General features: G+C 46.9%; 1 protein-coding gene and 1 long non-coding RNA gene across 2 annotated transcripts in view; both read left to right on the top strand.

Annotated features, from left to right (window-relative positions):
* The window catches only part of ANKRD34B (ankyrin repeat domain 34B), an 88,140-nt gene that overhangs the window by 44,833 nt on the left and 25,924 nt on the right, over nt 1-17,383 (top strand). The gene's annotated exons all lie outside the window — the stretch shown is intronic.
* LOC142469307 (uncharacterized) lies at nt 4,932-16,229 on the top strand. The gene is made up of 3 exons (XR_012789018.1): nt 4,932-5,067; nt 6,440-6,593; nt 14,256-16,229. It is a non-coding gene; the product is annotated as an uncharacterized LOC142469307 (long non-coding RNA).

Raw genomic sequence — 17,383 nt, 5'->3', positions numbered from 1 at the left:
GTACTTTACTTACACCCTTTGTTACCTCTCATTGTGTACATATAAGTGGGTAGTTTGTTACTAATGATATGAACACTGAACCCAGAAACTCTCACGTAATTATCAGCCTTATAAAGATGTTGCAGCTGATGATTGACAGATGTACTGTACTAATAGTATGAACCCATCACAACCCAAGACTCACTTTCTTAGCCCATCCCACTATGTGTACAGTATGTCTCTCCTAGCTCTAAGTCCCATTGTGCATTTAAAATACAGTAGCGGTAATGACAGTTTGTAAGAGTTAATGCTCATCCTTGGCATAAGATTATCAACTTAGTTCCCAACTCCTGAATGCCATCCCTGATGGCAGTGAATTGTTTCATTCATAAGGAAAATTCTATAGTAATAAACAAAGAATGCTGGTAGGGACTACTAACAATGAATGCTGGTAGGGACTACTAACAATGAATGCTGGTAGGGACTACTAACAATGAATGCTGGTAGGGACTACTAACAATGAATGCTGGTAGGGACTACTAACAATGAATGCTGGTAGGGACTACTAACAATGAATGCTGGTAGGGACTACTAACAATGAATGCTGGTAGGGACTACTAACATAGAATGTGTGTCTGGGTTTTTGAGCTGGCTAAGATTGTGTATGTCTAATTGAAAATTCTATAGCAACAACCCACAGTTTTTAATCGTGCTTATCTATTTTGGAGAGCAAATCAACTTTTCTAAATTATAAAAGCTTATGAAAGGACTTTGCACAAAGAGGAACAGGAAACTCTCCACCCAAGTGATAGCCCGTGATGGAGAGTTTCCATGCAGAGAAATCTACTAGGGTTTCTGTCATCAAAGCCAATGCATTGTTTTTAGGATTCAGGAGTTCCAAAGAAGATTGTTAGACAGACTGGTCGATGTGAAGATACATGGCCACTGTGACTTGCAAGGGGTCTTTATGTAATGCCTACAAGTGTGTGTGTGTGTGTGTGTGTGTGTGTGTGTGTGTGTGTGTGTGTGTGTGTGTGTGTATGTATATATGTGTGTGTGTATATATATATATGTATGTGTATATATATATATTGTGTATATATATATTGTGACGTCTCAGTCCCAGCGTCGGATCTTTTGTCCAGATCAAAGGCAGGAAACATTGTACTTTCTAAGCAGGGGTTTATTTACATGGTACAAAGCAGGTACAGGGTTAACTCATAACACAAAACAGAAACAAAAGACCTAACTCCTTCCAGGAGTACTGACTAATACTGCTTAGTCCCTAACTAACCGTGGGAGAACTAAACTCTTTCCCCACTTTACCCAGTGTACCTGCAGCAGGTCCCCTTTCAGTCTCTCACAGGGCTGTCTGTGTGTGCCTTCCCAGATCAGTCTAGCAGCAGCATCTCTCACCCTCTCTGTATAACTCTCAACAGTGTGTGTCTGGCAGCATAGGGGGGGATCTCTGTATCACTTCCTGACTATACAGGCTAGGCTAATTAGCTCATTAACTCACAGCTGAATAGACCTTTCCAGAATGATTAACTCTATGAGAGCTGTAAAGTCCCACAACTGCCCCATTCTAGCCCTTAGAGGGCAGTGACGACATCACATATCCCCCCCCCCCCCAGCGAAACACTGTCCTGTGAGCGGCCCGTGCACTATTCCATGCACCAACCTCTTTGTCAGACATGTCTGACATCCACCTCTTCTTAAAGGTTTTCTTCATTAGACCTCCTGCTGAGCAGTAATAGAGTCCAGCGTAGTGTCCCACTCAGTCTTCAGAGCTTTGAGCTCTTCGCCTTGGTCACGCTGTTGTTTCTCTGCCTTCTTGCGGCCAGCATGCTCAAACTCCAGGTCCTTCCTCAGGTCTTGAAGCTGTCCTTCTATACTTCTTTTCTGGCTCAAGGCAGCTGCTAATTCAATTCCTCTCAGAGCCTTCATCTCTTCCCGGTGCTTGCTCTGGGTTTGTGTCAGCGCATCCTTCAGATTTTGGATCTCTCTAGTTTTTGTCGCTAGGATTGCTGTTGGTTCTGTTTTCCATGCCTCTTTCTCCTATGAGTACTGATTTTTGGTGATGGAGCAGGCTCTCTGCTTCTCCAGCTCTTTCTCCAGCTTGAGGTTGTCCTCCTTTATAGCTGTGAGTTGCTGGGACGTGTGTTCAGCTTTAGCTCTAGAAGCCTTTTATCCAACTACAGTTTTTCAGATTCCACTTTGGACACTTTTAGTTTTTTCGTATTCTGCTTCCAGTGATGCTCGTGTAAGGCCCAGGGTGGCCTTCAGCTGATCATGCTGCTCGGTGGGGACCCTCTGGGTACTCAGTCGCTCCTGTAGCACTTGCTGCTTTACTTTACCCAGCTCTGTTTTTAATGTGCAGACCTCTCGCTGAGAAACTTCTTGCTTGTGGATGAGGCGTTGAATGTCTTGTTGGGACGCGTCATAGAACCATTTCCAGTCAACACTCTTATGGTCTGACTCACTTGGATTTCTGCTTATGGCGGTATTGGTAGCCTTTGTCATACCAAGGCGAGTAGTCACTCCTGTGACGATTGCGCCAAGCGCTCGGTGTTGTACAGTAGTCCACCTCTGGTCTTTTCTGATGCCACAGGGTAAACTTTCCCTGCAGCTTCTGTTGCACATGGAGGTTGTCCTTTCCACGGGGCCACATAGGAGTCCTCATCGTCCTCTTCTGAACTGCAAGAACTGTGCTGAACCGTAGAAACCCAGCACAAACCATGCCCCACAGAAAAGTTACATTCCATTGGTTCCGCGTTCCGAGGGCAAACTGCAGCCACATGTCCAAGTTCATGGCATCTGTAGCACTCTATATACCTTCCAAAACTGGGTCAGTGTTTTGTCACCAGTTTACTGGGAACAACGAGACCAGAGTCCCTCCTAGGTGCTGTGGGACTTCCTACTCCTTTACGCAAGTCAATGAGTCCTTGGGGATTCCTATTCGGTTGAACAGTCTTATCGGACCTCCTGGAGCGCAGGAAGCGAGAACCGGAGCACTCATCTGGACTTGAACTCTTGGACATCTCTTCGGCAGTCAAGTAACATTCGACTAAAGCGACCAACTGTTAGGCGTCTTTGGGGTCACTCTGGCTCACCCACTTCTGGATGGTGCGGGGGAGACCCCTCAGGAACCGGTCTATAACGACTCTTTCGACAACTGCAGCGATGGAACATACCTCAGGCTGGAGCCACTTCCTTGCAGACTGTATAAGGTTATAGAGTTGAGAGTGGGGTGTCTTCTCTAAATCATAATGCCAGGAATGGAACCGTTGGGCCCGAACCGCGAGGGTGACCCATAACTGTGCCATAATCTCCGCCTTCAGGGTGTCAGTCTTTAGCTTGCTCGGGCTCTAAGTCATAAGTCTCAGCGGCGGATCTTTTGTCCAGATCAAAGGCAGGAAACACTGTACTTTCTATATCTATTTACAGGGTACAAAGCAGGTACAGGGTTAACTCATAACACAAAACAGAAATAAAAGACCTAACTCCTTCCAGGAGTACTGACTAATACTGCTTAGTCCCTAACTAATCGTGGGAGAACTAAACTCTTTCCCCACTTTACCCAGTGTACCTGCAGCAGGTCCCCTTTCAGTCTCTCACAGGGCTGTCTGTATGTGCCTTCCGAGATCAGTATAGCAGCAGCGTCTCTCACCCTCTCTGTATAACTCTCAACAGTGTGTGTCTGGCAGCATGGGGAGGGGGGGAATCTCTGTATCACTTCCTGACTATATAGGCTGGGCTAATTACTGATGCGGCCATCTTCAGTCTCACACTTACCCGTCTTGTCCCGCGGCTTTTTTCGGGCTGGCGCCGAACTTGGTTGCGCGCCAGCCGCATTTTCCTCGCATCCTTCCCCTCATTCCCCTCCCCTCGCGACCTCTGCCTCTGTTTCTCCGGGTCCCCCGGGTCCCCCTCTGCTTCCCACATCCCCCCTTACCCCGCCACCACCTTCGGAGAACCCTGGGCATGCGCGCCACGCATGCACCCTGGCACGCGTGACAGCGCATCAGTGACGCATGGCACGCGTCGGTAAAAAAAAAACAGCCGCGTCTGTTCGCACATTGCGGTGGCGGCCGCAGAAGACTCAGCTCGGCCGCCACTGTAGCTCATTAACTCACAGCTGAACAGACCTTTCCAGAATGATTAACTCTATGAGAGCTGTAAAGTCCCACAACTGCCCCATTCTAGCCCTTAGAGGGCAGTGACGGCATCACAATATATATACCTCAGAACAACCTCTATTTCACCATCAGATCTCTTACACATTCAGGTATCTTCTACACTTAAACAAGATATGTGGATTTTCTTTTGACAACTACATTATCTATGTAGCTATTAAATTGTTATAGGTTGTAATTTACCCAAGTGACGAGCAGGGAACATTACTCCATTTTTACACAAGCACATAATTAGATGAAAGAACATGGTATACCTTCAAAGAGAGCTAGTTCACTGGAGATAAAGTAGATTAACTTTTGAAGAAAGTAATAATTAGGTAAAATTGTATAGTGCATTAATTCATTTTTTTTATTCTGCTATAATCTGGTATCCTGGTGGAGGACACTGCAGCAATCTCATGTTTTAGAGCAGCCTGTGCCAGTCACTTAAGCGGTATCTGCAGCTATCTAAGTCCTATGAGCAAAAGGAATCTGCACATTACTATGAACCCTGCTACCTGTAATATCATTTTAACAACTGTTTAAGTGACTTCAAATAGTATAATATGTTCAATTATAGGCTAAAGCAGTAAAATTCCGGGCATTACTGAAATCCCTGCTCTCTGATTGGTCAGAATTCAGGGCATTATTCATTCAGTAATGCCCAGAATTTAACTTGCCAACTCGCCTCAAAGCAGAGTTGCAGGGGCTCGCACTGAGAAAAAAACTGGCAAATTTAAATCTTAACTGCAGCAGCCCTGCTCTCCTCACTGATCACGGCAGCACAAGCAGCCTCTCTCCCTCTCTCACACAGCTGCTAGTGCTGTCAGAAGCTGTGTGTCCCAACTGGTAACTTTGTTGCTTGCAACAAAGTAATATTTCTCACCACATCTATTGCCTGTGCTACTGTAAGGTAATTTGTATTTCTTTTTATTTAGTTATAGTTAATATCACAGTCCCCCCACTTCTCTCCCACACCCCCCTCCACCCACCTCCCCCTCCACCCACCTCCCCCCTCCATTCCCCCCAATTCCCCCCCTCACCCCTCTCTCCCCCCTCACCTCTATCCCCCCTCACCTCTCTCTTACCCCCCCTCACCTCTATCCCCCCTCACCTCTCTCTTCCCCCTTTCACCTCTCTTTCCCCCTCACTCTCTCTTTCCCCCCTCACCTCCCTCTTTCCCCCCCTCACCTCCCTCTTACCCCTAACCTATCTCCCACCCACACACCACTTCTCTCCCCCCCCTCCTTCACTTCTCTCTTCCCCCCCTCCTCCACCTCTCTTCTCCCCCCCTCACCTCTCTCTTCCCCCCTCACCTCCCTCTTCCCCCCTCACCTCCCTCTTCCCCCCTCACCTCCCTCTTCCCCCCCCTACCTCCCTCTTCCCCCCCCCCACCTCCCTCTTCCCTCCCCTACCTCCCTCTTCCCCCCCTACCTCCCTCTTCCCCCCCTACCTCCCTCTCCCTCCCCTACCTCCCTCTTCCCCACCTACTTCCCTCTTCCCCCCCCTACCTCCCTCTTCCCCCCCTCGCCTCCCTCTTCCCCCCTCACATCCCTCTTCCTCACCCTCCTCACCTCCCTCACCCTCCTCACCTCCCTCTTCCTCCCCCTCACCTCCCTCTTACCCCTCACCTCTCTCCCCCCCACCACTTCTCTCTTTCCCCCCCACCACTTCTCTATTTCCCCCCTTCACCTCTCTCTTCCCCCCCCCTTCACCTCTCTCTTCCCCCCTTCTCTTCTCTCTTCTCCCCCTCCTTCACCTCTCTCTCCCCCTATACCTCTCTTCCCCCCTAAACCTCTCTCTCTCCCGCCCTCAGCCCTCTCATCGTCTACTTTACTACTTTTTCCTACACAGGTATACTGACTACAAAAATGTATCTTTTTTTAAGAAATTTTTAAAAAAGCCTAAATTTAGCCTATAATAGTAATAATCCTGAAGAACAGGGCATTACTGGCCAATAATGCCCTGGCTGGGTTAAAGTCCCTCAGCTTCGCCTCGGGCCTTCAACTCTTCCAGCCAGGGCATTATTGGCCAGTAATGCCCTGTTCTTCGGGGATTATTACTTAATTGATAACCATTTATGGAGTCATTTTATAATTAAAATAGGGTTCCACATCACAAATCAACATTGTTCCCACTGATTTTAAAAGCAATGCAAACAGTAGTTTATAAAAATAAAAAAAAAGGATACAGTGCAATAAAAACATTCTACTTAGTTGAGAGCTATCTGTTTCTGTTATTCATTTTGATTTTTTTTCTAACGCACTACTCCCCATCTAAATCAGTATTAGAGCGTGTGTAGGAATTCAGGAATGACACCCATCCCAGACCTACAGTACAACCGAGACCGACCGAAAATATATAGGGGAACGACAAGGAAGATCAACAAGGGCGGAAAGCATAAATGGGAGCAGGAAAGCTGACTGCCAGGGTATTAGGGTATGTTTGCCTGGCTTTGTTTAAAGAGGATGGTCTTTCATTCCTTTCTGAATGGAAGCAAAAGCTTGCTGATTTTTTCAACTTATATTTTTATTAGATTTTTCAAACATAAATGGGAAAGGAAGGGGTACAAAAAGAGGGGGGAAAGGGGAGGGGGGGGGAACAACCATTTTTGTATCACATTTGTTACAAACACAATAATCACATTACATATCGTACAACATTTGATAAACACTATATTTTACATTCAGCACTCCAATATCCTCTCTCCCTCCGGGAGCGCACCCCTATCCAGCATTCCAGGGCTCCTGGACCCTATCATACTTCTTTGTGGTATAATTCAGTAATGAGGCAAGTTCCTCCATTAATTGAACATCATTGACCCTTCTAATAACCTCTCCTCTGGAGGGCGGGAGTGTCTTGTTCCACGCCGCTGCTACGGTGCATCTAGCTGCTGTTAGAATATGCAGAATCAATTTAAGTGTATGATGATTAACATCTTCCATGGGTTTAGCCAAAATGATTAAATTAATTTACATGACGTCCTTGAAGATAACCTAAAGATTGTGTAAAATCTGTGGTACATCTGTACACCCTCATCAGTAACCACTATTATAAACATATTGTTTTATTGGCCTATTAATGCAAATATCAGGTTAACCCAGCTGACCTCACAGGAGACAGATAGAAGTGTCAGTCTGTTCTACAAACCTCCTAGTAAAGTCAGATACCTGTAACACAGGTTCGTTAGCGAGAGAGATTTTCAGGGCTGTAAAGGCTTCCTCGCAGTCAGATGTCTATGTCACTACTTGGGGCAGTTTCCCTTTTGTTAGGTCTGTTAGAGGTTTGGCCATGGCACTATAATGAGGGACAAACTTTCTGTTGTTCCCAACAGTCCCTAAAAAGGACATCACCTGCTTTTTAGTCTTCGAGGTGGGCCACACAGTTATAGCATTCACCTTGCTGGGCTCCGGACAGAAGGTCCCACGCCATACCCGGTTCCCAAGGTTCAGACATGCCCATTTGGCACTGTATGGTTTAATAGTAAGCCCTGCTGCTTTGACACAGTCCAGTAACCTTGTGAGATGCGTCAAATACCCCTCCCATGTATGACTAAATACTGTAATAGCATCTAGATAGACTATAGCACTTCCGTCTAGGCCTTCTAACAGATGATTTACTAACCATTGGAAGGTGGCCAGAGCATTTTTCTTCCCAAATGGAAGAAACCCTACCGTAAAAAAAAGCTTAACATCTGCAACCTTGTAACTCCTTATGGAGGACAGGACTACTGCTTCATGGTATCTGGTGGTATAATATAACACAGTGAGGATAAACCTCTAACTGGAACCACTCAGAATAGCTAGGGAACACTCTATATACATAGCTATGTGTTCAAAGGGCTCCCATATGATAGGCAGGTAGATTAGGGCTGCACAGCCTGTATCCCTAATTTTCCCCACCTTTTGACACATAGGGCAGGTGGGACAATAGTTCGCCACATCTCTGACCATATTAGGCCAATAAAAATGATGGGTTAATTGTGACTTGGTTTTGAGCACCCACAAGTGTCCTGTCAATGGAATTTCTTGAGCTACTCTTGGTAACTTCCCAAAATTCCATGGGTACCACTGGCTTTCTGTCAGCTAATCAGGGTCTCTGTATAGCCTCCCTTTATCCCAATACACCCGCTCCTTGTCAGACTCAGAAGAGAACTTTTTTGCAAAGCCTCTCATTCCTTCCAGTGGCATCTGTCTGCTGGGCCTCTTGAAATGCCTGACTGCCCCCACTTCCTCCACAGCCTGGTCTGTCTGATCTGTGGTGATGGTCTTTAATGTGAGCTCAACTCTGCCCCTCACTTTTATACAACTCTAGTCAATCACCTCCCCTGGGTTCCCAGTATGTGTCAGCACCTGGAATTATGGGCCGGGCTCCTGAGCCTGTGCAGATTGTTGTTGGGTCACAGTGGGTAATAATTTTTCCAAGATCCATATACGCCACACCTCCTACGTCCTTTCCCGTCTCCGTGAACACCATTTGTACGCCAAACTGGAGAAGTGCACCTTTCATACGACCTCTACTCCGTTCCTGGGGTATATCATTTCCGATGAGGGGTTTATGATGGACTCCGGTAAACTTCAAGCAGTCACTGAATGGCCAAGACCCAACTCTCTCAAGGCCATACAACGTTTTTTAGGGTTCGCTAATTACTATCGTAAGTTTATACGGAGTTTTTCCACCATTGTGGCACCCCTCACTGCGCTCACCAAAAAAGGAGCTGATCCTTCTGCATGGTCACCCGAGGCCATCTCCGTCTTCGAGACACTCAAGGAAGCCTTTATATCCGCACCTATTCTCCGTCATCCCAACATCGAACTTCCCTTCGTCCTGGAAGTCGACGCTTCTGATTGCGGCGCTGGTGCCGTTCTTTCCCAGAGACCCACGCCCCAAGATAAGTTACATCCCTGTGCATATTTTTCCAAGAAATTCTCGTCTGCCGAGAGGAACTATGACGTGGGTAACAGGGAACTTCTGGCCGTGAAGATGGCTCTTCAAGAGTGGAGACACCTGCTGGAGGGGTCAAAAGAGCCGTTTACTATTCTCACGGACCACAAGAACCTTCTTTACATAGAGAACGCTCGACGCCTTGGTCCACGACAGGCTCGTTGGGCTCTTTTTTTTTTCTCGATTCGATTTTCACCTGTCCTATATTCCCGGGACCAAGAACGTAAAGGCAGACGCACTCTCCCGTATACATTCTTCTGAAGAGAGGCCAGAGGAATCGTTGGAGACTATCCTTCCACATGAGAGGATTCTCGCCACGACTACTTTCAAGAATCTTGACAAGATTTTGCACTCCCAGAGACGCATTCCCAAGGACTTGGTCGTTCCCGACAACAAACTCTTTGTACCATCCAAATTTGTTCCAGAGGTCCTGTCTTGGGGTCATTCCTCTAAATCTGCAGGTCATCCAGGTTTTAAGAAGACTACTGATCTCATTCATCGGAATTTCTGGTGGCCAAGGATGTCTCAAGATATTCTGGAGTTTACCCGCGCCTGCCCCACGTGCGCTCAAAGCAAGACTCTCCGTCAAAAGCCTCAGGGTTTTCTGTTACCCCTTCCAGTTCCCGACCGCCCCTGGTCCCACATTTCTAAGGATTTCATCGTGGAGTTGCCCAGGTCCAGAGGAATGAACACTATCTTGGTGGTCTTCTGTGCTGTTTTTTGTAATAAATTGAACCTATCTCACCCTGGTTTTTTCTTTCTCTGCGCTCCACCTCCCATCTCTTTTTTGTATTCTGGACTGTGTCTGATCACCGGAGGGAGAGGGAGCAGCGGGAGAGGAGACCTTCCAGAGGAGTCTCCCTTAGGATCCCAGACGAGCGCGATTTCCATCTCCAACCACTTAAAGGATTACCCACCTCCCCCGCCCTTGCTGATATCTTTACGGAGCAGATTTTTTGGATTCATGGGATCCCTTCGTCCATTGTTTCTGACAGAGGTTCTCAGTTCGTATCCAAATTTTGGAGAGCTTTCACGAAGAGATTGGGCATCTCTTCTTCCTTCTCTTCCGCCTATCATCCTCAGTCCAATGGACAAACAGAGAGAATCAATCAATCCCTGGAGAAGTACCTGAGATGTTTTATATCCGATTTCCAGGATGATTGGGCTCAACTCCTCTCTTGGGCAGAGTATGCCGTCAATTCTGCAAAAAACAAGTCCACCCGGGAGTCACCCTTCTTTATAAATTATGGGTTCCACCCTCCCTGTCTTCCCATCCCCAACATTCCTTCTGGAGTACCAGCCGTAGATGAACGCATTTCTTCCCTCCAAACCGCATGGTCCAGGATTCAGTCTACCCTTCTCAACTCCTTCCGCAGATCGAAACTACAGGCCAATCGTCGTCATCGTTCGGCGCCCAGTTACAAACCAGGGGATTTGGTATGGCTCTCCTCTAGGAATATCCACCTCAAGGTACCATCTCCTAAACTGGAAAAAAGGGATGGGAGGTGGAGCGCAGAGAAAGAAAATACCAGGGTGAGATAGGGTCAATTTATTGTAACAACAGAAGCACAGAATTACTTACAATTAGTAAAACAGCAGCATGTAGCTACTCCCACAGGAATCTGGTCTCCATCTATTTGGTTACCCCCGTCCTGACTACAACACACTGCTTCAGTCACACAGGGTCCCTGACCCGGAACCGGAAGTGTAGCGACCGAGTAATAGGCGGGCTCTCTCCCAGACGAGCGCGATTTCCATCTTCAAGAACCATCTCCTAAACTGGCACCTAAGTTCCTGGGACCCTTCCCTATTTGTGAACAAATCAATCCTGTGGCATTCCGGCTCCAACTACCACCCAGTATGAAGATTCCCAATGTCTTTCATGTGTCCCTCTTAAAACCATTCATCTCCAGTCACTTCTTTCCAGATCAGACTCGTAAACCGGATCCCATTACTGTACAAAATAACGAGGAATACGAAGTTCACTCTCTTTTGGATTCTCGCCTATCCAGGGGTCAGCTCCAGTTCTTGGTGCAGAGGAAGGGCTTTGGCCGTGAAGAGAGATCCTGGGTACCTTCAAAGGACATTCATGCCCCGGCCCTTCTTAAGTCCTTCAGGAAAAAGTTTCCAGAGAAACCGTTCTTGGACCGTCCTGAGGCCGTTCCTGAAGAGGGGGGTACTGTCAGGAATTGGCATTCTCCTTGCTTCCCACATGGAGCACTCCCTCTCTGCAGGGAGCCCCTGGACACACAAAACAATCTTGCCTTACCGGCCTTCACGGCTCCTCGCCCCTGCCGCCGTCGCGGGATCACTCCCCTCGGCGATTCCTCTGCTCAGCGCCGGGCGCGCCCACGCCCTCCTGCACGAACACCTACACGCACACCAGCCCCAGACGTTATGTGCATGCATTCCCAGCTTACAGAGCACACGCCTAACAGAGCACTTTTAACCACTGCTCCTGCAGTGAGGCGTCGCCCCCAAGCATCACACAGTTACATGCAAATCAAGGATTACACTCAGCTGGGCTGTAACACCTCCCTCCTATCAGGGAAGACTCCTTGCAGTCCTCCAGGCCTGCCCCCTTTTTCCATTGGCCTGCCCAGCTTTATTATGCCTGTGCTTCCCATCACTCGTCGCTCGACATAGTCTCTGTATGGAAGCATTTGACTACTCTCTCAGTGACTCCTCAGGTATAGATGCGGATTGGACGACTACTCCCTCTGGCTCTCGACTTCGGCTCTACTTGGACTTCGTAACTTCTGGCATCCCTGTAACACGGCTTATACCTTCGATCATCCGCAACTCTCCTATCCCTGATCCTGCAACGGCAATAACTACTCCTCCTCTACTACCGGTACAAGCAAGTATTGTCTTCATTACTATACCTGGCCTGGCAACACTAACACCACACTCCGGACGCGCTCCGTTTGCTGCGGGTGCGTGTATCCCTACGTCCCACCTCAGCACAGGGGACGGGTCAGGTCTGCGGGCAGCACCGGCGTAACAGAAAAGGATTAGACGCATCCGACCCGTGGCCTCCAGATATCACGGTGTCCAGCCATCTGGTCCCAGATGACTGCAACCGCCGCAACTCTGTGCTTGTCCCTAACTGGTACTCAGTAAGGGGTGATGTAATTCCTATCACTATAGGCCTTCCCTGCAGCACTGCAACCTACGGTGACTTCAGGGATTCTCCCAGGGGCCTACGGGGTAGAACTGTCCTATGCAGATGGGTCACTGACCCCCTGCACCCACACTACCTCTCCCTTCACCTCCCGGATCCCCTCTCACGAGCTCAACCTAATATCTGCAGCAACCGCACTGCACTCAACCCTGGGTCTCCTTGTCAGCGCACACAGCACTGACAGCTGTGTCACTGACAAGACTCCACGCCACACACCTAAGGGCAGAGTCCCTACCTTAGGGGCCTTCCCTCAGAACCTATCCACTACCCTAGTGGGTATAGGGGCCTGCCTGGGACCTGGGGATTACCTGACCTGGCCACTTGCTCCCTACACCCTTCCTCCCCCTTCCTACTCCCAGCTCCAACTGACACTGCTAAGCCCGCGAAATGTATCCCTTTCCCTGCTCTCGGGGATCCTTGGCCCTCATTGGCCACTCTGGGACACCTGGGGTCTTTGGCCCTAAGCCTCATGGGAACTGTAGTCCCGTGGAGGCTGCTTTTGTATTGGGGCCGCGTGCGCGCTTGCACTGCGCATGCGTGACTCCCTAATGGCCGCCGCAACTCCCTAGCCCTATCTGCGCAGGCGCTCGCATCTGTAATGGCGGCCAACGCTAGCCAGGTGCGCCGCAGAGCCTCGGAGCGCTCCCTGCTCCTACCCCCACCTTTGCCGTGTGCCAGCAGTTCCCTCACTGCCTCCGGCGGCACCCGCGACCACTCGGCACGCAATGAAGGGGGTCTCTGAGGCTGAAAATAGACCGGGGCTACATATGTCTTTATTTATATAGCGCCATTAATGTACATAGCGCTTCACATTAGTAATACATGTGGTAATCAAATAAATAACAGATAATATAAATAACAGGTCATGGGAATAAGGGCTTCAGTCATAAAAGTAACATTAAGGAAGAGGAGTCCCTGCTCCGGGGAGCTTATAGTCTAATTGGTAGGTACTGTAGGGAGAACGTACAGAGACAGTAGGAGGGAGTTCTGGTAAGTGCGTCTGCAGGGGGCCAAGCTTTATGTATCATGTGTCAAGTATTATCCACAGTGCTATTCATATGCTTCTTTAAGCAAGTGTGTCTTAAGCTGGGTCTTAAAGGTGGATAGAGAGGTTGCTAGTCGGGTATTGAGGGGAAGGGCATTCCAGAGGTGCGGGGCAGTAAGTGAGAAAGGTTTAGGGCGGGAGAGGGCTTTAGATACATAGGGGGTAGAAAGAAGACATCCTTGAGAAGAACGCAAGAGTCAGGATGGTGGTCGGGATATTTGCTTTATAATACAGTGATATCGTTTTCAATAACAGTAGTATTCTGTTGCTTTAGTCCGCAAGCCCTTCACGGCATCCACCACGTGCATGCAATTCCACATATTGACATTATAAGATGAACCAAAAACCTTAGGGCCCTGACAAAGCGGTTGCAAACCCTAAGCAGTTGGGGATATTCTCTGGGCAAGTTATGCGAGAATGTCTCCACTAAGCAAAGGATTCGAAAAGTAATTTGAATCTATTAACTACAGTTTCCTGGCTGCAGAACACAAACATATTTATCAAAGATAAAGGAATCCCATTCAAATCATGGGATATTTTTCCAGTTAGGTAGCTGGAAGACTATAGTAAAAAAGCAAACAAAAAAAACAACAACTGTAGTTTAGTCTTTCTCCATTTATAAGGATAATTAAAATACAGGGAGAAAATACTATACATTTGTAGAAAAATATAGAGCCTGAAAACACATTAAAACAAATCTATGCTTAAAACCCCCACTATCAAGCAGTCTCATATGCTCATAGGAGTAATATATAGTAGTTAAGCAATCAGTTTTGTTAAAAAAAACCTATTTGGCGAACTTTATTTTAACGATGACGTGCCTGACTGGACCATGTAATTTATAAAGCCCTCTCTGTAGCATTCTTATAAATACTTGTTGGAAATGTAATACTCCCTTTTTTTTTCTCCTAATTTTCTTTCATGTAAGCAATTTATTTCCTGTACAGAAGTGATCATCTATATGGGGTGCACAAAGAAAAGCTGAACTCCAGGAAAGAGATACACGTGGCGTGAGAGAATTGAGAGCCATTATCTGCTGTAAACAAGATTTATGACTTTTGAATGACATCAAACAGATCAGTTTATGAAGAGAATGCACCTGTAGCCTTTTAGAGTAAAATTCATAAGACCAGCACAATACACATTGTATCCCTCCATGCACAATTCCTGGGTGCAGTGAAAGCATATAGAGCAGGGGTGCGCAAACTCTTCCCTGTGCGCACACCTGCTAGCTTTCCTCGGCACCCCCCCCCCCCACCTTCACCCCCCCCCCCACCTGCTCGGCCCCAGCGTCAAATGATGCGCGGGGTCATGTGGCGTCACGTTGCCATGGTAACATGATGTCACGCGACCCCCGTGACGTCATTTGACGCCAGGTTACCATGATGACGCGCAGGTTAATATGAAAATATAAAGAGGCACACAATAGTGCAATATGTTTGTGACAATTGGTGGACTGGGTCTGTAAATCCACGAGGATATGCTCACATATTCCCCATTCTTTCTAGCATGTCCTAAATCAGTGACAGTGGCGGGTGGCCTTGTGCTCTTGTCCGTCTTAGAGTGGGATGACCATCGTCAATAAAAGGTAAAAAATCCAATAGTGCAGACTGGTAGTAAATGTTATCAATATATAATGAATAAAAATGGCACACTCACAGTGTCAAATCATTAAAAGCATAGTAAACAGTAGACTGGGATCAACGGTGCTCTCACCGCTCCTCTCCTGAGCGTTCTCTGTGTCTTTCGACATGCAAAATAGAATGGGGAATATGTGCGTATATCCCCTTGGATTTGCAGACCCAGTCCACCAATTGTCACAAACATATTGCACTATTGAGTGCCTCTTTACACTGGAAAGCTGCAGTGGAAGCATGCTATGACTATGGGGAAAGGCAGGTTTATGGACCTGTCTGAGACACGTGAATTTGCTAAATAAGTGGGGTTTTGCATGCATTGTAGATGGAATCTAAGCAGAGGCCCCAGTGAAGCGGAATGGGATGTTTGGCTGCGACCAGAGCGCCACCGGCACATCGCAAGTCGCTGCCGGGAACACTCACCACTGGACACATCGCTGATTCTTCTCATTTCTTAGGTGCCCGTTGTGAACACACCCTCTCAGCACACCCGCCCGGCACCACCAGCAACGCGCAAAAATGTTTGCATAACTTACCATTTTCTTGCGACAGGCGGGCATGCTGGCGGGCATGCTGGCGGGGCTGGCGAGTGTCTGGCAGTGCTGAGTGTCCTGCTTAGCGGGCGCATTCATAATGGGTGTGTTCACATTAGGAGCAGTGGCCAGGACATTTAAACATGCCGGTGGCGAAGAAATGTGACAGACAAGCAGCGACATGTCCAGCGGTGAGTTTTCCTGGCAGCGACATGCGATGCGGTGGGGCACCGGCAGTGGTTTCATCGTGGTCAAAAGGCCACGGCCAAACATCCTAGACCGCTCACGAAGTGTATCTGTTCCTAGAATTGTATTACCTGCAGTTTAAACATGGTCTGATGTTAGCCAGAAATATTTGGAATCCCTGTGGGACAGATTTTCATGGGTTCCTGGGTGTTCATATCTGTAGTCTTTGGCAGCTGTACAAGAGACTTGTGAAAACTTTAATAATTATGCGTAAATTCCAACAACACTCTCATGTTGTCCAGGTAAAGGTATTACTACCCTAAAACATCGTGTTCTCTTTATGTAGGCAATCAAAAACTTGGTGGGAATGCCTTCTTTTAGTAGTTTACGTGTATCCATAGGGACCCATAGGGGTAAGACTGTGTTTCCTCTAAAATATATATATACCGTATAGTAGAATCAATCCATTATACCTTTATTAAACTTTACATCCTAGGTTAAATTTAAGAAAGAGGAAACCCATTCAGTTGTGTGAAAAAGAAAGTACACCCTCTTTGAATTCTATGGTTTTACATATCAGGACATAATAACAAGCAGGTCTTGAAATTAGGTAAATACAACCTCAGATGAACAACAACACATGACATATTACACTGTGTCATGATTTATTTAACAAAAATAAAGCCGAAATGGAGATGCCATGTGTGAAAAACTAAGTACACCATATGATTCAATAGCTTGTAGAACCACCTTTAGCAGCAATAACTTGAAGTAATCGTTTCTGTATGACTTTATAAGTCTCTCACATCGTTTTGGAGGAATTCTGTCTCACTCTTCTTTACAACGTTGCTTCAGTTCATTGAGGTTTGTGGGCCTTTCTCCTAGCAACCCTTCCAAACAAACCCTACTTGTTCAGTCTTTTTCTGATTGGACTGTCATGAACTTTAACATTTAACATGCTAACTGAGGCCTGTAGAGTCGGAGATGTAACTCTTGGGCTTTTTGCAATTTCTCTGAGCATTGCACGGTCTGACCTTGGGGTGAATTTGCTGTGACGTCCACTCCTGGGAAGATTGGCAACTGTCTTGAATGTTTTCCACTTTTGAATAATCTTTCTCACTGTGGAATGATGGGCTTTAAATTGTTTGGAAATGGCCTTATAACCATTCCCAAATTGATGGGCAGCAACAATTGCTTCTCTAAGATCATTGCTGATGTCTTTCCTCCTTGGCATTGTGTTATCACACACCTGAATGCTCCAGACCAGCAAACTGCTAAAACTTCGGCTTTTATAGAGGTGGTCACACTTGCTGATGATCAATTAATCAAGGACATTTGATTAGCAGCGCCTGTCTGCTACGTAGCATCTTAATTCCTATGGAAGCCGTAAGGGTGTACTTAGTTTTTCACACATAGCTTCTCCATTTTGGCTTCATTTTTGTTAAATAAATCATGACACGGTGTAATATGTCATGCGTTGTTGTTTATCTGAGGTTGTATTTACCTAATTTTAAGACCTGCTAAGGAACAGATGATTGTTATTATGTCCTGATATGTAAAACAATAGAATTCAAAGAGGGTGTACTTTCTTTTTCACACAACTGTGTGTGTATATATATATATATATGTCGGTCAACTGTATTTTGTTTTGAGGAGACTGGTTACAAACTTGTCAAAAATGTAAACAAAAAGTAATTGAA

Source organism: Ascaphus truei, chromosome 1 (genome assembly GCF_040206685.1).
Source record: "Ascaphus truei isolate aAscTru1 chromosome 1, aAscTru1.hap1, whole genome shotgun sequence".
Lineage (NCBI taxonomy): Eukaryota > Metazoa > Chordata > Amphibia > Anura > Ascaphidae > Ascaphus > Ascaphus truei.
The sequence above is the reverse complement of the archived record's forward strand: the minus strand, read 5'-3'. Positions and strand labels throughout refer to the sequence as shown.